We start from the raw sequence: 23,700 nt of genomic DNA on the forward strand, positions 1-23,700 counted from the left end.
CGAGTAGAACAACGCTCATCTCTAATTTTAAGTCTTCATAGTTTTCTTTTAACTAATTTATCTTGCTCCCTGATCTGGACTCTAACCTGTTTCCCTAGGTGATGTCTGGCCACAACCACGTCCCAATCCCTCTGTTGTGAATGTTGACCCTTGTTTACTTGCTGTCATGATACTTTTTAACTATATATCTCCTGGTTCCTTACCTTAGTTTCCACCTCCATCGGGCTTTGTAACCCCAATATTATTATTTTGAGGGGAGTCCATGTTGGGGTTGGCGTTACAGAATCTGGGTCATTGTAATATATTGCCCTTGTCTCTTTTTCTGCCTGGATTTTTCCTGCCTCCTATATATCTCTGCATAGGAACTATGTAGGTTGATAGACTCTTCTAGACTATTTTTCTCCTGCTTCAGTTTTTAAATTGTGTTTTTTTTATTTTTGTCACTTTAGTTCACTAATTTTCTACGGTGAGAGATTTATCCGATGTGCCTCTGAAGAATGAGTTCTGGATACATTAGAAGGACGAAACTATTGGAGCATTGGCGTGCACATATATGTGTTAGCTTAACTACTACACCGTGCACTGTGATGTAAATTTGCGTAATGGATCGCAGCACTATATTTATATTATGTGATTTCATATATTGTGCAGTGCGTATGCAGCCGTGGCTACAATTGCAGTCCATATATTTAAGTGTTTTTCTATTTCTCTTCTTTCCCCTCTTTTATCCGAACTCTTCCTTCCTTTGCTTACCTTGTCTCTGCCCCATTGATTATGTTATGGTCACATGAACGCTTCTAGCACCTCTATTGGTGGGTGGGCTGTAGCTTATGTTGCCCTTGACTTGAGCCAAGATGGCCGAACTGTTTACCTTGTCTCTGCCCCTTTGATGATGTTACGATCACATGACCATTTCTAGCATCTCTAATGGTGGGTGGGCTGTAACTGATTTTTGCCCTTGGCTTGCCCTGAGCCAAGATGGCCGATTTGTTTACCTTGTCTCTGCCCCTTTGATGATGTTACGATCATGTGACCATTTCTAGCGTTTTTATTGGTGGGAAGAGTGGATTTTGTCCTTAACTTGCCCTGAACAAAGATGGCCGATTTGGCAGTGCACATGGGTGCTGTGGGGCCGGGAATGAGCATGTGGGCGGGGCTTCCATCAGAGTTGTCACGTGTCTCTGACGTCACAGGAAGTCATTCTTCCTGACCCGTGGCTACTCGGAAACGCCACCTCACTGCTCCTCTGCCGGCCTGCCAATTAAGCATCAGAGGCGCTCCAATACAACTCCCCATTTGCACACTCCTCTCCACATGCCCCCGGAAGCAGCATCTAGCGAAACATGTGTCAGGGCTGCACTTTGACACGTTGACACGGAGGGATGCACGACTCCTGGATAATGTATGGGTGAGCAATAATTTACATTGGGGACCTGTTAGCACTTTAGAGAGGGATATAGGGACGGATTCTTCTACCCTTGTCATATCCTTTGTCATAATACTGGGACCCAATTTTGCTATTTTGCACAAGGACCATTAACTGTACCAGATGCACTTTATTTCCCCTCTGTTGCCTTCATGTTATTCTTTTCCTCTACCTTGCCTCTCTGCTCAGTCCTTTGTTTATCCCGTTATTGTCTCCAAGATTTGTATAAGCTGTCCACAATGTAACCGATTAATAAACGGAATTGCATTTTGAGCACTAGCATGGACATTCTTGGTGTTCTTATTTGGACCATTATGTACTCATTATTTTTTGGTTTAAACTGGTACCTCGAAGCGGTACCCCTAAAGAACTCGCTCAGTAAAAGTATAGCCCGAGAGCTGGTCTATATTTTTGCTCAGACAGCTCTGCCAAAAGACATTTTGACAGACCAAGGAACCCCCTTCATGAGCAAGGTGATGAAGGAGCTATGTACCGCCTGCACCTCACTCACGGTCCAGCAGTTTGTCCGGTTCACCGTACTCTGCCCTCTCTCACCACTGTTGCTAGCCCTCAGTCTCGCAGTTGTGGTCACGTAAAAGATTGTTTCCTCCTATAGATGACAAAGCTAAGATGTTGAACTCCACCATCTCCAATTTGTTGGCCACTGAAATGGTGGTTTCTGGCTGTATATTTTTAAAATTTGAAGACTCCTGATTGTGTCTCCATCTGCTGGGTTGGCTGTAGTGTAAGAAATCTTGGTCCCCATTATACTAGTTCTACTCTAGTGAAATTTAAATTGATGCCACTTCGGTGGTGTTAGGCCCTAATTTTTTTAAATTTGGAGACTCCTGATTGGGTCTCCATCTGCTGGTTTGACTGTAGTGTAAGAAGTATCGGTCCCCATTATACTAGTTCTACTGTAGTGAAATTAATGCCACTTCGGTGGTGTCAGGCCCTAATTTTTGGAAATGTGAACACTCCTGGTTGTGTCTCCATATGCTGGGATGGCTGTAGAAGAAGAGGTGTTGGTCACTATTATAATACTTATACTCTAGTGAAATTAATTCTTTGGTGCAGATATTGTTCTCACAGGGGTACACATGATAAAATAAAAATTGGTTTTCTTTCTACCGTGGTATATAAAGCAGGCTATATTTCATCTTTTAATTCTTTGGTGCAGTTATTGTTCTCCACACAGGGGTACACATGATGAGATCTAAATTGGTTTTCTTAGTACCGTGGTATATAAAGCAGGCTATATTTCAGATTTTATTTCTTTGGTGCAGATATTGTTCTCCACACAGGGGGGTACACATGATAAAATCGAAATTGCTTTTCTTACTACCATGGTATATAAAGCAGGCTATATTTCATCCTTTAATTCTTTGGTGCAAATATTGTTCTCCATACAGGGGAAAAAATTCTTTCTTCTGTTACTAACATCATACAGAAGGGAATATCTCAGTTTGAAATTGTTTGGAGCATATCTCCTATGTTATATAGGCCTCATCCACACTAAAAAAAATTCTTTCTTCTGTTACTAACGTCATACAGCAGGCCAGATGTCAGTTTAAAATTTTTGGGTGCTGATATTGTTCTCCACACAGGGGTACATATGATTAAATCGAAATTGGTTTTCTTACTAGTGTCATATATATAAAACAGGCTACATCTCATCTTTTAATTCTTTGGTGCAGATATTGTTCTCACAGGGGTACACATGATAAAATAGAAATTGGCTTTCTTTCTACCGTGGTCTATAAAGCAGGCTACATTTCATATTTTAATTCTTTGGTGCTGATATTGTTCTCCATACAGGGGTACACATTAGTGATGAGTGATCACTAAATGTGCTCAACTTAGTGGTTCAGCGGTTTCTCAAAACCTACCCAGATCTGCCAGAGCTGCTTGTGAAAGAACGCCGCGTGTGTGCCCATTTAAGAAAGTCAGCTACAGCTTCCCCCACCCTGGCAGTGCTTCAGCAGCATTTGCAGCTTCCAGCGCACTGACTGGTTTGTGATGTCACGACATGTTGGAAATCAATGTTGCAGATGTTGGGAAGGATTTGTGAGTACCAGCTTCAACATGCCGGTTGGAATTCAGGTCAGCCTCCACACATAAGAGCTCATGAGTGGGCATGGATGTCTGACATCTGTGCGGTTCTCCAAAACTTTGAGGACTCCACCAAGATGGTGAGCGGTGATGACACCATCCCGCTTCTCTGTCTACTGAAACGCTCGCTGCTCATAATTAAAGAGGAGGCATTGTAGACGAAGCAAAAAACTATACAGGGTGATGCTACACAGCCTAGCTTCATCCCATCTCAACGCGGATTGCGTGTTAATGATAAGGAGGAGAACATGGACAGTCATCCTCTTGGTGAGGACAGGGAAGTCTTGGCTGTCTTGGAAGTCTTGATACCCCTCTTTCAGTCTGTGGGAAAGCTGTATGAGTTTTGCTTAATGATGACCTTCAGTGGCCTAAACCGTGGCTTTGCTTATGCACGTTATTTCTCAAAACGCATTGCAGATCAAGCCATTGCCCAACTCTGTAGTCATGCAATTCAAGGCATAAAGAAAGATCTTTGTGTGTCGAAGCACCACTGAGAAGTATGAGCTGATGTTGGTCGGGTTGCCATTGTTTATGGAACAAGCTGCATTAGAGGACTTCCTAGTAGAAATGACAGCCAGAGTAGATACGGGTTCCCTCTATGCCAGTCCTTTCACCGAGCTAAAGAATATGGCTGTGGTAAAATACTACTCTCACCGAGAAACAGTGTCAGACTGAAGGATATTGGGCCCACCAGAAGATTTGATTCTGTGGGCCCACCTTTCTCCTCCACTCAAGAGCCCCATAGCAGCTGCAAGGTTTGCACTATGAACTCTCCTGAAGGAGAAGCCAGAGCCCGGAGGATTCTCTGATTCTCTGGTGGGCCCGTCCAACCCTGCCGAGAAGCAGACTTGGCTAAAAAAAAAGTCTGTGTGAAGGTTCCTGGACACTCTTTGGCTGATTTTTTACTGTGGACTGGCTCCAGCAATCTATAAGATTGCAATCTGGCACCTTGGCAAAACTCAATTATAATAATAATCTTTTTATTTATATACTGTAGTGCCAACATATTCCACAGTGCTTTACAATTCAGACAGTTTACAGACTACATTGGGGCTCACAATCTACATTCCCTATCTGTATGTCTTTGGCATGTGGGAGGAAACTGGAGAACCTGGGGGAAACCCATGCAAACTTGGGGAGAACATACAAACTCCTTGCAGATGTTGTCCTTGGTGGTATGTGAGCCCAGGACCCCAGAGCTACAAGGCTGCATTGCTAACCACTGAGCCACCCTGCTGCCCTCTCTGTTCTCTCTCTAATTTCTAACAAACAGGTCATGCTGGAGAAACTTGCACCTACTGTCACTCAGTGTCTTCAGCTTCTTTGTGAGAAACTAATATTTGGGCAGCCAGTCTACCAAATAAAATTCCTGAGAAGGAAATTGTGAATGCCTTTGCTTCTGGTACTGGGTGCTAATACCAAACGATGGCGTGCCATAATTCACTGGAAATATTCCTGGCTGGTTGGAGACAAGCTCATTCCCACAGAAAAGTACCAGTGTCAACAGTGTCACGTATGCAACAGGAGATAGAGGGGGAAGGAGGGTCCTAGCAGTAGCGAACAAGGGAAGTGACAGTTCCTGACACCAACCTGTGTCTGTCCCTAAGCTCCTCTATTGTACCTGGACGGGTCCTTTCCCCTGTGCGCGATGAAGTGCCTAAGCCCTTGCTGGCCGTGAACTTAACCTGGCTAGTGCGCAGTCAGCCAGCGGTCAGCTGATGGATCATGTGGCTATTTAAAGGGAGGTGGGAGTGGCACCAACTAACATCACCTGACCGCTAACAAAAGGCTGCAAGCAAGAGACTAACATTAATCCTTGCTGGACCAAAAGGAAAAAAATACTTTTAAATTACAGCATAACAAGAGCTGCCACAAATCTCCAAATTATTCGTGACAACCAGCAAGCTAAGGAGATGGTGGCCTCTATTATCATGAAGGAGTTAGCTCGTTGTCTAGGAGAGCAACCACCGCTGCTGTCTACCTTGTGAACATTGTGTTGAAGCTTGCAAGGATTAAGAGGTTACATTGGCAAGTCTGGTTTTTATACTAAAGATCCTGCTGTGTTTTTTTAGTTTTAAGTGAGCACACAGAGACCGTGGTTTCTGCAGCAGCGCAGCCAGGACTGGATAGTGGCGGAGAAATTGCTGTACCATCATGTTGAGGATGCCAGCCATGCAAGGCTCGTGTTTGAGGTTGCCCCGGCGTAGGGCCGTCACCAGGTTTGGACCATTATCGCACACTGCCTTCCCTTGCTCCAGGTTCAGTGGAGACAGCCATTGCTCAAACTCAGCATGGATAGCTGTTGTGAAGCAGTGAGGGTGATCATATGTGAGGGACGGTATGTATCCCCCAGGATGTCTATAGAGGCATATTGAACCCACTGGAATTCATTGCAATCACAGAAACAGCTGTGCTTGCAGTGAAAAATAAAAGTAAAAGTTTGGACTTGGTCAAGCTATTTGACCAAGTCGGATTTAAGAAAACCTGACCTGGGCTTTTATTTTTTGAGTGATCTACAAGATGGTAGTGGGGCAGGTCACACCCTCCAGCCAGGGTCTTACAACTGGCTCATGGCCGGGATAAACATTTAAACCATTTTAAAGCAAAGTTTTAGGTGTGTCAGTGGTTTGTTTGCTAGCAACAGAGCAGGAGGCTATGTGCACCGCAAGCCTGTCTGAATGCATTTAAGTTGAACTTTCCTTGGGTCACTGCCTCATTACTTCACAGTGTGAGCACTGCCGCACTACACTGTCCCCAACTCTTGATCTGTTTGACTGCAATATCCAAGGCATATTGTTATGCACACGCCTGGGCTGAGCGGCGTGTGCGTGTGATTGTAGTGATTCCACTGGACCATGAACCGGAGAGTGCCTGGAGGGGCGTGACTAAGTATCTGGCCGATCCGACCAAGATGGCACGACGGCATACGACGCCAGTGCACCAGGGAGAAACCGGGCAGAGGGACCAGGTGCTACTCCAGGTCAAACTCCGGACACGGGGGTTGACCCACACAGGGATTACTGGATCAGGCTGGTTAGGCTGGCGCACAGACTGGAGGGTATAGGCAGGCACGACTGGTATGCAGGCAGGCGGGTAAAGGCAAGCGCAGCTAGAGTGCAGACAGGGAGGCACTAGCAGGTAGGAACACAGGCGGGATAGGACCCAGTACACACTGGGACTCAGGAACAATACAGGTAGAGGGGTACAGGCAAGCACAGCTAGAGTGCAGACAGGGAGGCACTAGCAGGTAGGAACACAGGCGGGATAGGACCCAGTACACACTGGGACTCAGGAGCAGGCAGGTTAGGCTGGCACAGACTGGTGGATATAAGCAAACACGGCAGGTATGCAGATGGGTGGATACAGGCGAGTATGCAGGCAGGGAGGTACTGGCCGAAAGGACGGGCTGGAGCACAGAAAGGTTAAGACCCAGTACAGACTGGGTCACAGAACCGCAGATGCGGTAGACAACCACAGCAGAGAGGGAACGCCCGAAGCGGTGGGCAAGAACAGAGCAGGATGGGGCTGCAGGAGCAGCGAGCACAAGCAGGGCAGGACAGGACTGCCGGAGCAGCGGGCAGAAGCAGGGCAGGACAGGACTGCCGGAGCAGCGGGCAGAAGCAGGGCAGGACAGGACTGCCGGAGCAGCGGGCAGAAGCAGGGCAGGACAGGACTGCCGGAGCAGCGGGCAGGACAGGACTGCCGGAGCAGCGGGCAGAAGCAGGGCAGGACAGGACTGCCGGAGCAGCGGGCAGAAGCAGGGCAGGACAGGACTGCCGGAGCAGCGGGCAGAAGCAGGGCAGGACAGGACTGCCGGAGCAGCGGGCAGAAGCAGGGCAGGACAGGACTGCCGGAGCAGTGGGCAGAAGCAGGGCAGGCTAGAACCGCCGGAGCGGTAAGCAAAGGAGTCAGAGCAGACTAGAACCGCCGGAGCGGTGAGCAAAGGAGTCAGAGCAGGCTAGAACCACCGGAGCGGTGAGCAAAGGAGTCAGAGCAGGCTAGGCTGAGTAGGGGGGACAGGGCTCTGTTCACACGGAACAGACAGAAAGGGAAAGGCAGAGCCAGACACCCACAGGGTACTAGCAGAGAAGTAGCGAGTGGACCACAAACTCACAAACGGGAGTACAGAGACAACAAGCAGGAGTTAGGTACGAGTTCAGACTCTGCAGAAAAAGGAAGGGAACGGACATAGAGGCAAAACAGGTAAAGGATAGGAGAGAGTTCAGACTGGAACTGAGTGTACGGAGGAGACCGACACTGCAGCGGAATACAGGAGCGGGTCTGGGAATACGGCCCCCAGAGAGGCAGGACGAACAGGCAAGGTGCGTGTTCAGACAGGACAGACAAGATACAGGAGCAGGTCTAGGTAATCGGCCCCTAGAAGGCAGGAGGAACAGGCTAGGAGCGTGTTCAGACAGGTCAGACAAGATACAGGAACGGGTCTAGGTAATCGGCCCCTAGAAGGCAGGAGGAACAGGCTAGGAGCGTGTTCAGACAGGCCTGGAAATACAGCCTCCAGGATAGGCAGACAAGAGAACACAGAACGGGACCTGGCACCTTCAGAGTGCAAGCACACACTGAATGAAACACTATGCTCAGGCAGGGATAGATGGGAGCAGCTGAGCTATATACCAGGTGACAGACAGCAATAGGCTGAGGACGCACAAGGGGTGTGACCCACAGCAGGTACAAAAAGCAGGAAGTGATCGGGCGCCGCCCTTAAGCAGCAGAAACAGACACAAACAGACAGCATGGAGGGAAGCCAGAGAGACATTCTGGACAGGAGATCAAGTGCGCGCTCTTGCACAGTGGGAGATGGACCACTATGCAAGGACGCCGCCAGGTATGTTACAGTACCCCCCCCCTTACGCCCCCTCTTCTTCAGGCCTGCCAGAATCTTCCGCAGGGAATTCGAGGGCCAATTCTTCACTTCGAAGAGATCACTTCCCCTGTCCACCGGAAAAACTGGTCTCCTCTGGGTAGCTAGGATGCTACCTCCCATCCAGCCACCCTTAGCAACAGACGAAACGGGTGGAGTACCAGGAACAGCACACAAGGAAGTCTCTCTCCACATATTTTCAGGTGGCACCCCAGAGGGTACAGGAGACAACTGGAAGTCCTCCACCGGGTTGGAGGGGGACAGAGACTTGGGGGTAATCTCTGCTTCGAGGTACATCTTGTCAAGCTCACAGGAAGAAATAGACGGGTTATCAGGTACATAATGAGGAAAAGTCACTGTCTCTTTGTTTTCTGGTGGTACCCCGGAGGATTCAGGAAACAACTGGAGGTCCTCCGCCGGGTCAGAAGAGTGCAGAGGCTCAGAGAAAACATCTGCTTCAGAGTACACTAGGTCGGACTCACTGGACGAAGCAGGCGAGGTATCGGGTACCGAGTATAGGAAAGTCTCTGTCCATTCTCCACCAGGTGGCACCCCGAAGGGTTCTGGAGACAACTGGCGGTCCTCCGCCTGGTCAGAGGGGTGTAGAGACTCACGGGTAACCTCTGCTTCAGAGTACACTAGGTCGGACTCACTGGACGAAGCAAGCGAGGTATCAGATCCAGGATATAGGAAAGTCTGTCCATTTACCACCAGGTGGCACCCCAAAGGGTTCTGGAGACAACTGGAGGTCCTCCGCCTGGTCAGAGGAGTGTAGAGACTCGGGAGTAACCACTGCTTCAGAGTACACTAGGTTGGACTCACTGGACGAAGCGAGCGAGGTATCAGGTACAGAGTATAGGAGAGTCTCTGTCCTTTCGCTACCAGGTAGCACCCCGAAGGGTTCAGGAGACAACTGGAGGTCCTCCGCCTGGTTGGAGGGGTGTAGAGACTCGGGGGTAACTACCACTTTGGGGTACCCATTGTCAGGCTCACAGGACGAAGCGGACAAAGTATCGAGTACCGGGTGTAGAGAATTCTCTCTCCATTTGTCATCGAGTGGTATCCCGGAGGATTCAGGAGGCAACAGGGGGTCCTCCGCCAGGTAGTAGAGGTGCACAGACTCTGAGGTAACCACAGCTTTGGAGCATCCTTGGACATGCACACCGGTTAAAGTGGGTGAAGCATCTGATGCCGGGTGCAGGAAGTTCTCCTGTGTGGAGTCTGGATGGGCAGAAGTCTCTTCGGGCAGGAGAACTGGTGCACTACCCACGCACATTACCCGTTGGGGCTTCTCCGGGATACAGGGAGATGAAGCTTCAGTAGGGACTTCAAGGTTGGGGTCAGGAGGTCTCAGGGAGGACAGACCCTGGCGTGACGGCTTGCCTCTACGTCTAGCACGTCTGGACTGCCTCTTGAGGTTGGGAGAAGTATTCCGGAAAGCGTAGTCACCCTGTGAGGATTCTGGGTGGGCAGTAGTCTCATTGGGCTGGAGGACTATTGCGCTACCCACACACATTACCCATTGGGGCTGCTCCGGGATATTGGGAAGTGAAGCTTCAGCAGGAGCCTCCGGGTTAGGATCATCGAAGACCATTAGAAAGGCCACCAGGAAGGCCATTAGGTCCAGGAGGATCGGATCCTGTGTTTCATATAGGGGGTTGATCCATTCCAAGGCATCACCCGCCAGGTAAGACATAATGAATGCCACCTTAACCCGATCGGTGGGAAAACATAGAGGGTAGAACTTGAAGTGTAGCATGCATTGCTCCACAAATGCACGACTTTGTCTAGGATCCCCATAATAACGTAGCGGATCCGCGGGAACGAGAGCAGATAGATCCATCTGGACGGTTGCGTAATTCGCCTGGAACTCAGCTAAAGGAAAAAAAAAATATTTATTTATTTATTTTAATGCATGTATTCGCTGGAAAACTTCTCAGAGAGCGAAGGCCGTGGGGCTCAACGGGAACCATGGCCTGAGCATGCTGTTATGCACACGCCCGGGCTGAGCGGCGTGTGCGTGTGATTGTAGTGATTCCACTGGACCATGAACCGGAGAGTGCCTGGAGGGGCGTGACTAAGTATCTGGCCGATCCGACCAAGATGGCACGACGGCATACGACGCCAGTGCACCAGGGAGAAACCGGGCAGAGGGACCAGGTGCTACTCCAGGTCAAACTCCGGACACGGGGGTTGACCCACACAGGGATTACTGGATCAGGCTGGTTAGGCTGGCGCACAGACTGGAGGGTATAGGCAGGCACGACTGGTATGCAGGCAGGCGGGTAAAGGCAAGCGCAGCTAGAGTGCAGACAGGGAGGCACTAGCAGGTAGGAACACAGGCGGGATAGGACCCAGTACACACTGGGACTCAGGAACAATACAGGTAGAGGGGTACAGGCAAGCACAGCTAGAGTGCAGACAGGGAGGCACTAGCAGGTAGGAACACAGGCGGGATAGGACCCAGTACACACTGGGACTCAGGAGCAGGCAGGTTAGGCTGGCACAGACTGGTGGATATAAGCAAACACGGCAGGTATGCAGATGGGTGGATACAGGCGAGTATGCAGGCAGGGAGGTACTGGCCGAAAGGACGGGCTGGAGCACAGAAAGGTTAAGACCCAGTACAGACTGGGTCACAGAACCGCAGATGCGGTAGACAACCACAGCAGAGAGGGAACGCCCGAAGCGGTGGGCAAGAACAGAGCAGGATGGGGCTGCAGGAGCAGCGAGCACAAGCAGGGCAGGACAGGACTGCCGGAGCAGCGGGCAGAAGCAGGGCAGGACAGGACTGCCGGAGCAGCGGGCAGAAGCAGGGCAGGACAGGACTGCCGGAGCAGCGGGCAGAAGCAGGGCAGGACAGGACTGCCGGAGCAGCGGGCAGAAGCAGGGCAGGACAGGACTGCCGGAGCAGCGGGCAGAAGCAGGGCAGGACAGGACTGCCGGAGCAGCGGGCAGAAGCAGGGCAGGACAGGACTGCCGGAGCAGCGAGCAGAAGCAGGGCAGGACAGGACTGCCGGAGCAGCGGGCAGAAGCAGGGCAGGACAGGACTGCCGGAGCAGTGGGCAGAAGCAGGGCAGGCTAGAACCGCCGGAGCGGTGAGCAAAGGAGTCAGAGCAGACTAGAACCGCCGGAGCGGTGAGCAAAGGAGTCAGAGCAGGCTAGAACCACCGGAGCGGTGAGCAAAGGAGTCAGAGCAGGCTAGGCTGAGTAGGGGGGACAGGGCTCTGTTCACACGGAACAGACAGAAAGGGAAAGGCAGAGCCAGACACCCACAGGGTACTAGCAGAGAAGTAGCGAGTGGACCACAAACTCACAAACGGGAGTACAGAGACAACAAGCAGGAGTTAGGTACGAGTTCAGACTCTGCAGAAAAAGGAAGGGAACGGACATAGAGGCAAAACAGGTAAAGGATAGGAGAGAGTTCAGACTGGAACTGAGTGTACGGAGGAGACCGACACTGCAGCGGAATACAGGAGCGGGTCTGGGAATACGGCCCCCAGAGAGGCAGGACGAACAGGCAAGGTGCGTGTTCAGACAGGACAGACAAGATACAGGAGCAGGTCTAGGTAATCGGCCCCTAGAAGGCAGGAGGAACAGGCTAGGAGCGTGTTCAGACAGGTCAGACAAGATACAGGAACGGGTCTAGGTAATCGGCCCCTAGAAGGCAGGAGGAACAGGCTAGGAGCGTGTTCAGACAGGCCTGGAAATACAGCCTCCAGGATAGGCAGACAAGAGAACACAGAACGGGACCTGGCACCTTCAGAGTGCAAGCACACACTGAATGAAACACTATGCTCAGGCAGGGATAGATGGGAGCAGCTGAGCTATATACCAGGTGACAGACAGCAATAGGCTGAGGACGCACAAGGGGTGTGACCCACAGCAGGTACAAAAAGCAGGAAGTGATCGGGCGCCGCCCTTAAGCAGCAGAAACAGACACAAACAGACAGCATGGAGGGAAGCCAGAGAGACATTCTGGACAGGAGATCAAGTGCGCGCTCTTGCACAGTGGGAGATGGACCACTATGCAAGGACGCCGCCAGGTATGTTACACATATTAATTAAAACACTGCCTGATTCTAGTGAGCCCTGGCTGCTCAGTACGGAGGTGGGACAGCTCATACAGTCTCACGGCTTTCAGTATCACCTCTATGCTGATAACACACACATCTACCTCTCTGGACCTGATATCACCTCCTTACTAACCAGATTCCCACAATGTGTGTCTGCTATTGTAACGGGTCTGGGAGGCGGAACCTCAGAGCTACTGTACAAGGGGGCGGTCCTTGTAAGGGAGCGGGTGGCAACCAGGGAAGACTCAGCAGGTGAACGGGACAGTCTCTGAGTGAACGGGACAGTCTCTGAGTGAACGGGCTGGAGGTCACGGCAAGTGACCGAGGCAGTCTCTGGGTGAACGGGCTGGTGGTCACGGCAAGTGACCGGGGCAGTCTCTAGGTATAGGGTTGGTACGACCTGTGGCGGCTGAAGATAGATGTGAGCTCCCAGGTGAGCAGGCGAGAGTCTCTGGATGAACGGGTGGTCACAGCATGTGACGGCGGAGCTTCCAGGAAGACCAGCAGACAGGCAACAGATGAGCGCTCCCAGGTGAGCGGGCAGAAGTCTCTGGACAGGCGGGTGGTCACAGCACGTGACGGCGGAGCCTCCGGGTAGGCAAGCAGACAGGTAACAGATGAGCGCTCCCAGGTGAGCGGGCAGGAGTCACTGGACAGGCAGATGGTCACAGCACGTGACGGCGGAGCCTCCAGGTAGGCTAGCAGACAGGTAGCAGATGAGCGCTCCCAGGTGAGCGGGCAGGAGTCACTGGACAGGCAGGTGGTCACAGCACGTGACGGCAGAGCCTCCTGGTAGGCTAGCAGGCAGGTAGCAGATATGCGCTCCCAGGTGAGCGGGCAAGCTGGTCCATAGACAGACTGACAGGAGTTGGAAGGCAGACCGTCGGACCTCGGGCAAGCAGGCAGGTAGCTGAAGTGCGCTCCCAGGTGAGCGGGCAGGCTGGTCCTTAGACAGACTGACAGGATTAGTAAGGCAGACCGTCGGACCTCAGACTAGCGGGCAGGTAACAAGTAATCAGGCAAGAATCTGGCAGGTAGCTGGCAGGTAACTGGCAGGAAACTGGCAACGGGACCTGAGGGCTGAAGCACAGGTGAGACACAGGTGCAAACAACATTGCTCGGGCACCTCCATTTTGGAGGAGGTGCCTTATATATGGTCAAGTCCTCCGGCCATTGGCCAGGGACTCCTTAGGACGGCGCGCGCGGCCCCTTTAAGAGGGAGGGAGAGCGCGCGCGCCCTAAGCACAGTGGCCGGGAGGGAGCGCGCGCTGCCAGCAGAGCGGGAGGAGGACGCCGAGCACGGAGCAGAGAGGTGAGGGGAACAGCGTCCCTGCCTAGCAGAGGGCAGGGACGCCGGCGCTACAGTACCCCCCCCTTTAGGCCCCCCCTTTTTTAGGCCAGACAGAAATTTAGCTAGGATGAGAGGGGCATGGATGTTCTCCCGGGGCTCCCACGTTCTCTCCTCAGGACCAAACCCCTTCCAATCTACAAGAAAAAAGGTCTTTCCTCTTACCCTTTTGGTGGCAAGAATGTTCTCTACCTCAAACTCGTCCTCAGCAGAAACCGGAGCAGGAGGCGTACCTGTAGACTTGGAAAAAGAGTTAAGAACCACAGGTTTGAGGAGAGATACATGGAAAGAGTTAGGGATCCGTAAGTTGGCTGGGAGTTTCAATTTATAGGCCACCGGGTTGATCTGACCGATGACCTCCAGAGGACCGATGAACCGAGGCCCTAACTTGTAAGAAGGTATCTTGAGTCGGACATATTTAGATGAGAGCCAGACTTTATCTCCAGGACGAAATTGTGGAGGATCCAGGCGTTTTTTGTCAGCGTGTCTTTTCATCCGTTCGGACGACTGAAGGAGTGCGGATCGGGTACTCTCCCAAATGGAGGAAAATTTGCTAACGAGAGATTCCGCAGCCGGGTTGTCCACAGAGGTGGAGACAGGAAAAGGAATCCGAGGATGCTGACCGAAGACTACAAAAAACGGGGATTTGGAGGAGGATTCGCTCTGGTGATTATTATAAGAGAACTCGGCCCATGGTAGGAGATCCACCCAGTCAGAATGATGGGCATTAACGAAGTGCCGGAGGTAACTGGTCAGGTTCTGATTGATCCGCTCCACTTGACCATTGGACTGTGGGTGGTAAGCTGAAGAGAAGTCCAGGGTGACGTCTAGCAGTTTACAAGTGGCTCTCCAGAAACGTGAGGTGAACTGTACCCCACGATCCGACACGATGTGGAGGGGCAGGCCATGAAGACGGAAGATATGGCGGATAAAGTCTTTAGCCAGCTCGGGTGCAGACGGGAGGCCTGGCAGAGAAATAAAGTGAGCCATCTTGGAAAAGCAGTCAGCGACCACCCAAATGACCGTACAACCGGCAGAGACTGGGAGATCAGTTATAAAGTCCATAGCAATATGCTGCCAGGGGGCAGCAGGCACAGGAAGCGGAAGGAGGCGACCGGCTGGCAGGTGTCTCGGGACTTTGTTGCGGGCGCAGGACACACAGGCAGAAACAAAGTCTATTACGTCCTTGTGCAGGGTAGGCCACCAGTAGTGCCGGGCAATAAGCTGGAGGGTCTTCTTCTGACCGGCGTGGCCAGCTAGTTTAGACGAATGGCCCCAGTGTAGGATCTTCTCCCGATCAGGTACTGAAACAAACGTCTTACCGGGAGGGAGACGATTTAGACTCACGGGAGCCACTTGCATTACTCTGGCGGGATCAATGATATGTTTATGTTCTTCCTCGAGATCGGACACCAGAAAGGATCGGGACAAGGCGTCTGCTTTGACGTTTTTGTCAGCCGGGCGAAAATGAAGAACAAAATCAAAGCGAGCAAAAAACAAGGACCACCGGGCTTGGCGCGGGTTAAGTCTCTGGGCATGCTGGAGGTAAGCCAAGTTCTTGTGGTCAGTGTAAATTATTACCGGGTGAAGAGCCCCCTCGAGCAGGTAACGCCACTCCTCCAATGCCAGTTTGATGGCCAATAACTCTCGGTCTCCTATGGAATAATTGCGCTCAGAAGAGGAGAAGAGTTTGGAGAAGAAGCCACAAGTTACCATTCTCCCGGAAGATGATTTTTGAGTAAGTACCGCTCCGGCTCCAGAGGAGGAGGCGTCAACTTCCAGGAAGAACTGCTTGTTGCCGTCCGGGCGATGCAGCACCGGGGCGGAAGAGAAGGCCTGTTTTAGGGAAAGAAAGGCCTCCTCTGCTTCGGGCGGCCACTCTTTGGGATTAGTACCCTTACGGGTGAGCGCGGAAATTGGGGCAGTCCGGGAAGAGAAGTGCGGGATGAAGAGGCGGTAATAGTTGGCGAAGCCCAGGAACCGTTGAATAGCCTTCAACCCCTCTGGTCGGGGCCATTTCCCGATGGCAGACAGTTTCTCAGGATCCATTTGTAGGCCGGTCTGAGAGATAATGTAGCCCAGAAACGGAAGCGAGGTCTGCTCAAAGAGGCACTTCTCATATTTAGCGTAGAGATGGTTCTGCCTGAGCCTGAGCAGGACCTGACGAACATCCCTCCGGTGAGTCTGGAGATCCGGAGAGAAGACCAAGATGTCGTCCAGGTACACCACTACGCAGGAGTAGAGAAGGTCCCGGAAGATGTCATTGACCAACTCTTGAAAGACGGCAGGAGCGTTACAGAGGCCAAAGGGCATTACCAGATATTCATAGTGACCGTCCCGGGTGTTGAATGCCGTCTTCCATTCATCCCCCTGACGAATACGAATCAGGTTGTACGCCCCACGGAGGTCCAGTTTGGTGAAGATTCTAGCCCCCCTCAGACGATCAAATAACTCCAGAATGAGCGGAAGGGGGTACTTATTCTTCACCGTGATCTGGTTAAGGCCTCTATAGTCTATACAGGGACGGAGAGAGCCGTCCTTCTTTTTGACGAAAAAGAAGCCTGCTCCCGCCGGGGAGGTAGATTTCTGGATGAATCCCCTGGCCAGATTCTCCTCAATATATTCGGACATCGACCGAGTCTCAGCAGCGGATAATGGATAAATACGCCCACGGGGAGGAGAAGTACCAGGTAACAGGTCGATAGGGCAGTCGTATGGTCTATGAGGGGGTAGTGTCTCTGCCTCCTTTTTATTAAAGACATCAGCATAAGACCAATAAGGAATCGGAAGTCCAGGTAGATTAGCTGGGGTAGGAGAAGGACGGACGGGATGAACGGGAACCAGACAGGTCTTATGGCAGCCCTGTCCCCAGCGAAGGACTTCTCCGGTCTGCCAGTCAAGAACGGGTGCATGTTTCTGGAGCCAAGGTAGGCCTAGCAAGAGGGCGTGAGAGAGTCCAGGCAGAACATGAAAGGAGATACTCTCAGAATGCAGCATTCCCACCTGCAGAGTAATGGATTCGGTGATGAGTTGGATGGGGCGTGGTAAGAGACCCCCATCCACGGCAGCAACAGACAAGAGTACAGCCAGAGGTTTGGTGGGGATGCGTATTTCTCTACCAGGGACTGTGAAATAAGATTCCCGGCTGCTCCAGAGTCCAGTTGGGCTAGTTCGAAAGAACGGTTCTCCCCGTAGACGATAGAAACTGACAACAGCAGGGATGGAGAGGATTTATTCTTGTCTAGGTGGACCTCTCTGAGCGAACCTAGACACAGGCGTTTCCCGACCTCTCCGGGCAGGCACGGATCCGGTGCTCCTTACTGCCACAGTAGAAGCAGGTCCCCTCGGCACGGCGTAAGTCCTGACGGGTCTTGACCATCTTGGTCTGGTCGACCTGCATAGGCTCAGGAGGGTGTACCTGGTTAGAGACAGAAGGAGTGACGGGTTTCTGAAAAGTAGGAACTAGACGTGGTAACCTCCTCTCACGGGTGACCTCTCTGGCACGCTCCTGGAACCGTAGGTCAATCCGGGTGGCAAGAGTTATTAAGTCATCGAGAGTGGTAGGAATGTCCCGACCGGCAAGTTCATCTTTAATACGGCCGGACAGACCCTCCCAGAAGACGGAAACCAGAGCGTCGTTATCCCAGGCCAGCTCCGAGGCAAGGGTACGGAACCGTATGGCATATTGGCCCACGGTGAGACTCTCCTGACGGAGGCGTAGCAATGATGATGCAGATGAGGTCTTCCGTCCGGGTTCGTCGAAGACTTTCCGGAAAGCCGTGAGAAAAGCAGGCAAGTTGGACACCAGGGGGTCTCCTCTCTCCCATAGAGGATTTAGCCAGGCCAGGGCCTCCCCGGTGAGATGGGACATGATGAAGGCAATTTTGGCCCGGTCGGAGATAAACTGGTGGGACAAAAGTTCAAAGTGCAGGGTGCACTGATTTATGAAGCCCCGAGCCTGGACGGAGTCGCCTCCGAAGCGAGGAGGTGCAGAAAGCCGGGGTCCGGGGTAGGATACCATGGTATTAGTGGGCAGCGGAGCTGCCGGATTGCAAGATATGGCACTGGCGGAGGTTGTTGGTGGATCAGACAGAGTGTTCAGGCGAGTATTGACATTCCGCAGGTGACCCAGGATGGACTCCTGTTGGGACCTCTGACGGGACAGTTCAAGACAGAGGTCCGAGAGCGAGGGAGCTTGGGTGCCACCGGGTTCCATGGCCCGAGCAAACTGTAACGGGTCTGGGAGGCGGAACCTCAGAGCTACTGTACAAGGGGGCGGTCCTTGTAAGGGAGCGGGTGGCAACCAGGGAAGACTCAGCAGGTGAACGGGACAGTCTCTGAGTGAACGGGACAGTCTCTGAGTGAACGGGCTGGAGGTCACGGCAAGTGACCGAGGCAGTCTCTGGGTGAACGGGCTGGTGGTCACGGCAAGTGACCGGGGCAGTCTCTAGGTATAGGGTTGGTACGACCTGTGGCGGCTGAAGATAGATGTGAGCTCCCAGGTGAGCAGGCGAGAGTCTCTGGATGAACGGGTGGTCACAGCATGTGACGGCGGAGCTTCCAGGAAGACCAGCAGACAGGCAACAGATGAGCGCTCCCAGGTGAGCGGGCAGAAGTCTCTGGACAGGCGGGTGGTCACAGCACGTGACGGCGGAGCCTCCGGGTAGGCAAGCAGACAGGTAACAGATGAGCGCTCCCAGGTGAGCGGGCAGGAGTCACTGGACAGGCAGATGGTCACAGCACGTGACGGCGGAGCCTCCAGGTAGGCTAGCAGACAGGTAGCAGATGAGCGCTCCCAGGTGAGCGGGCAGGAGTCACTGGACAGGCAGGTGGTCACAGCACGTGACGGCAGAGCCTCCTGGTAGGCTAGCAGGCAGGTAGCAGATATGCGCTCCCAGGTGAGCGGGCAAGCTGGTCCATAGACAGACTGACAGGAGTTGGAAGGCAGACCGTCGGACCTCGGGCAAGCAGGCAGGTAGCTGAAGTGCGCTCCCAGGTGAGCGGGCAGGCTGGTCCTTAGACAGACTGACAGGATTAGTAAGGCAGACCGTCGGACCTCAGACTAGCGGGCAGGTAACAAGTAATCAGGCAAGAATCTGGCAGGTAGCTGGCAGGTAACTGGCAGGAAACTGGCAACGGGACCTGAGGGCTGAAGCACAGGTGAGACACAGGTGCAAACAACATTGCTCGGGCACCTCCATTTTGGAGGAGGTGCCTTATATATGGTCAAGTCCTCCGGCCATTGGCCGGGGATTCCTTAGGACGGCGCGCGCGGCCCCTTTAAGAGGGAGGGAGAGCGCGCGCGCCCTAAGCACAGTGGCCGGGAAGGAGCGCGCGCTGCCAGCAGAGCGGGAGGAGGACGCCGAGCACGGAGCAGAGAGGTGAGGGGAACAGCGTCCCTGCCTAGCAGAGGGCAGGGACGCCGGCGCTACCGCTATTTCATCTTTCTTCTCTGCTAGATTTGTAAAACTTAACCTGGATAAAACCGAATTCATCATCTTTCCACCATCTCATTCATCCTCCCCAACTGACATATCCATCAAAGTCAATGGCTGCCCACTCTATCCAGTCCGGCTAGCTTAACTCTGATCTATCCTTCAAACGTCAGATCCAAGCCCTTTTCACTTGCTGTTGACTTCAACTCAGAAATATCTCCGGTATCCGCACATTCCTCAACCATGATTCTAAAATAACACCAGAGCCCTCATCATCACCCGCCTTGACTACTGCAAGCTCCTGCTCTGTGGCCTTCCTTCTACCACTCTCGAACCCCTCCAATCTATCCTAAACTGTGCTGGCCGACTAATCCACATGTCACCCCTCTATTCCCCGGCTTGTCCCCTCTGTCAATCCCTGCACTGGCTCCCTGTTGCCCAGAGACTCTAGTTGAAAAGCCTAACTTTGGCATACCAAGCCATCGAAAACCTGTCTCCTCCATACATCTGTGACCTAGTCTCCCTGTACTTACCTGCGCTCAATCTCCCATCCTTCCAAGATCTCCTTCTCTACTTCCCTCTTATCTCTTCTTGCCACAATCGCATACAAGATTTGTCCCGTGCATCTCCCCTACTCTGGAACTCTGTACCCCAACACATCAGACTCTCGCCTACCGTGGAAACCTTCAAAAGGAAGCTGAAGACCCACTTTTCTGACAAGCATACAACCTGCACTAACCCTCACTCCACCATACCGCTGCACGACCAGCTGTACGCTCACTTACTGTATCCTCACTCATCCCTTGTAGATTGTTTGTGCGCCCTCACAGGCAGGGTCCTCTCTCCTCTTGTACCAGTTGGTGACCCCTTTTCACATGTACAGCGCCACAGAATAAATGGCGCTATAATAATAAATAATAATAATTATACTACTTGTATTCTGGGTCAATTGATGTCACTTTCCTGTTGTCTGCCCCTAATTTGATGTGCTTTGGCATCTTTTGGGCCCGTTTCAAGGTGTTGTGTATGCGTTTAGTTTTGCCCCCCATTGAATCCAATGGCGTTCGGGTATGTTCAGCGAATATTCGATGAATAAATTGGCGAATATTGCAAATTCGACAATCGTAATCCGAATCGAATATTGAAATATTCGCTCATCTCTAGTCAGAAGCAAGTTCTGTGAATAATTTCACACATTTTTTAGACAAGCTCGTGCACCAGCACAACAAAGTCTGACACCTAGTGAACAACTGGAGAGGATGGTGCAAGAGTATCTTGAGGTTAATATTAATACCATCAGTGAGGGTTTGGACCCTTTTACATTTTGATCTTCAAAAAAATGGAAGAGTGGCCTGAGCTCGCCTGTCACGCCTTGAAGGTTTCATCATGCACGGCAGCCAGCGTTCTCTCAGAACGTGTCTTCAGCGCAGCTGGTGGTGTCCTGACGGATAAGAGTATCTGGATGTCCCCTGAAAGTGCAGACTGCCTAACGTTCATAAAGATGAACAAGTCATGGATCTCCAAGGACTTTTGCACCCCAATCACAGACTGTGCAGACTAGGTGAGGGTGTAGTTTTTAGTGTGCTGCATTGATCTCGTGTTATTGCAGTCTGTGACATCTTTGTCGTGGCTTCTGTGCTTGCTGTTGCTGCTGCTGATGTTACCAATAATTGTTTGAAATGTGGAGACTCCTGGTTGGGTCTCCATCTGGTGGGTTGGCTGTAGTGGAAGATGTGTCAGTCCCCATTATACTATTTATAGTCTGGTGAAATTGATGCCACTTTGGTGGTGTATGGCCATCATTTTTTGAAATGTGGAGACTTCTGGTTGGGTCTCCATCTGGTGGGTTGGCTGTAGTGGAAGGTGTGTCAGTCCCCATTATACTATTTCTACTCTGGTGAAATTGATGCCACTTTGGTGGTGTATGGCAATCATTTTTTGAAATTAAAAAAAAAGGAGGGGAGATCTCACCGTACTATATCATTGCATGCCTGTTTCCATCTCGATGAGTGCCTTATCCGAAGCTGCTGACCCGCAAAGTAATCCACCAAAATCCACCAAAAGTAGAAAAGCACCTCCAAGTAAAAATTCTTAGGACTCTATTTCATATCAAAACAAGTTAAAATTTCCACATGTTGGCGGTAAAACACTCTGATGCGTTGCTGGCGCCTGGAGACTTAGAGAAAGAGAGAATACACCAATAAAATTATTGACATGGCCTATGCAAAAACCTTAGGAATAGAGAGAAAAGAAATGTAGAAATGTTATCCACAAAACCAAAGAAAAAAACAAGAGAGAATAGATATCTTAATAACACTAAATAGGTCATTACTGTCTATACTCTTTATAGTGACCAATTCAACAAAATTAAAAATATTATAACTAAATTTATTCCTGTCCTATATGAAGACAACAAACTACATGATATTCTGACACAAGGATATACTGTAAATGTGTTGCCAGGAGAGGAAAATTTATTGGTAATTTAAAGAAGTTGTCAACTACTATTTAAAATTTCCCCAATGTATTTAAACTGCAGAGATAAGATTTTTTCTAATTACCTTGCTTTATCTTTATTGCCTGTGTTAGGCATTGGGCGTTTGCTGGATTCAAAATGGGTCCAGAACCTTCTATGGTCTCCCATTCTGGTGCAGCCAGGGCTGATGCTGCTCAGCATTGTCATCAGTCCCAACGCCTAGCTGATCCACGAGAAGTACAGGTTGTCTCTTGGGCCTTTGTGCCTAGCAACAGGAAGCATAGGTTGCGGAGGGAGACAGGGCTGTTAAAGTCTAAGTCCAGGTTTTTCTATACTGAGCATGCCCGTGACATAGCAGACCGTGATTGGTGGTTTGGGAGTCAGCTGATCCGGTGACCTGGCACCGCCTGATTGGTCACGGGTGACGTCACCAATGGTGCGACGGTGGGCAGAGCTTAATCTTTAAAAGGCCCGCCCACAAACATGGCGGCGCGCTCTGATCATTGAGCAGTGATGCTGTTGTGTGGACGCTTGGCCTATAGAGCTCCACGTGTGCTTTAGTTTGAAATAGGCAGGTGTAGTGGAAATAGGCAGGTAGCTTGGCCGTACAGACTGACTCCGACTAGGGGGTCGCCATACACCCGGAGCAGTCTGCAGATGCCGTATTCCCGCTACCGCCTGTGAGCCACGTGGTGTGATTCTGCTCAGGCCGGTAGCACGCCAGCTGAGAGCACTTACACGCCGGCGTGAATCACACGTGCATCCTAGTGCCCACTTCGGAGTCCCTGTGTAGTTAACAGGGCTACAGCTACTTCCCCGGTCGCACATCTCCCGTGCTGTTAACGGAGATCGAGCGAACTGCTATACCCGTTCCCGTGTGCAGTAACACGGAAGGGTTTATCATTTAAGTTGGTTGCTTTCCTTCTCACCCGGAAAGTGTTCGGCAGCAGTCCACCAGGCTGCATTGCGGACCCCGGGGTCGGTTGCGTTCCATTATAATAAAGTTGTTAGCAACCGTCCCCTTAACAGTATCAGAGCGCCAGGGTCTTGCCGAACATGGCCGACAACCAACAACTGCTGCACTATATACAGCGACTTGAGGCCAGACTTAAGTCTCTGGAACAAGCTGTCCCGGTCGCTGATATCACTGCAGTAGCTACCCAGGCAGCTTCTCTAGCAGCCAATATGATTAACTCGGCTGCGGTGAATGCTGCGACCACTGCAAGTGCCCCTTTACCCCGTTTTGCTCTCCCGGAAAATTTTTCTGGGGACAGTAAATCCTGCAGGGGTTTTATTAATTTATGCTCCATTCACTTAGAGATGTTGGAGGCACGGTTCCCTCCGAAAGAGCCAAAGTGGGTTATGTCATCTCGTTACTCTCCCACGGGGCTCTGGAGTGGGCTACTCCTCTGTGGGAGCGCAATGACCCGGTAGTGGCTAAAGCGGGTCTCTTTCTTAAAGCCCTAAAGAGTGTATTCCTTGGTCCTCAGGTCACGCATGATACGGCTCTTAAGCTTCTTGCGCTGATCCAGGGTTCGGCCACCGCAAGCCACTATGCCATCCAATTCAGAACCTTAGCGGCTGAATTGGATTGGTCTGAGCGGTCTTTAATCCCGGTGTTCTGGAAGGGTCTGGCTGGGCATATTAAAAATGCTCTATCTACCAGAGAGATTCCCACCTCCCTGGAGGAGTTAATATCTCTCGCTAACCGAATAGATTTGCGTCATGCAGAACACAAGTTAGATCTGGAGGTCGCCAGACCTCAGTATCGGTTGGCACCATCCTTCTCTAGACCGATTTCCAAACCCGAGACTCCCGACCCAGAGCCTGAGGCTATGGATATATCCCAAACTGAGTCTAGCTCTTCTCGTTCCCGACCTGCACACCTCTTGGAGTCTCCTGTTAATAAAGGTTCCAAGCAGTTGGGTAAACGAGTGTGTCTAACCAC

Source organism: Phyllobates terribilis, unplaced genomic scaffold, assembly GCF_046119375.1.
Source record: "Phyllobates terribilis strain yellow unplaced genomic scaffold, ASM4611937v1 Scaffold_4__5_contigs__length_816908805, whole genome shotgun sequence".
In the NCBI taxonomy this organism is placed as follows: Eukaryota; Metazoa; Chordata; class Amphibia; order Anura; family Dendrobatidae; genus Phyllobates; species Phyllobates terribilis.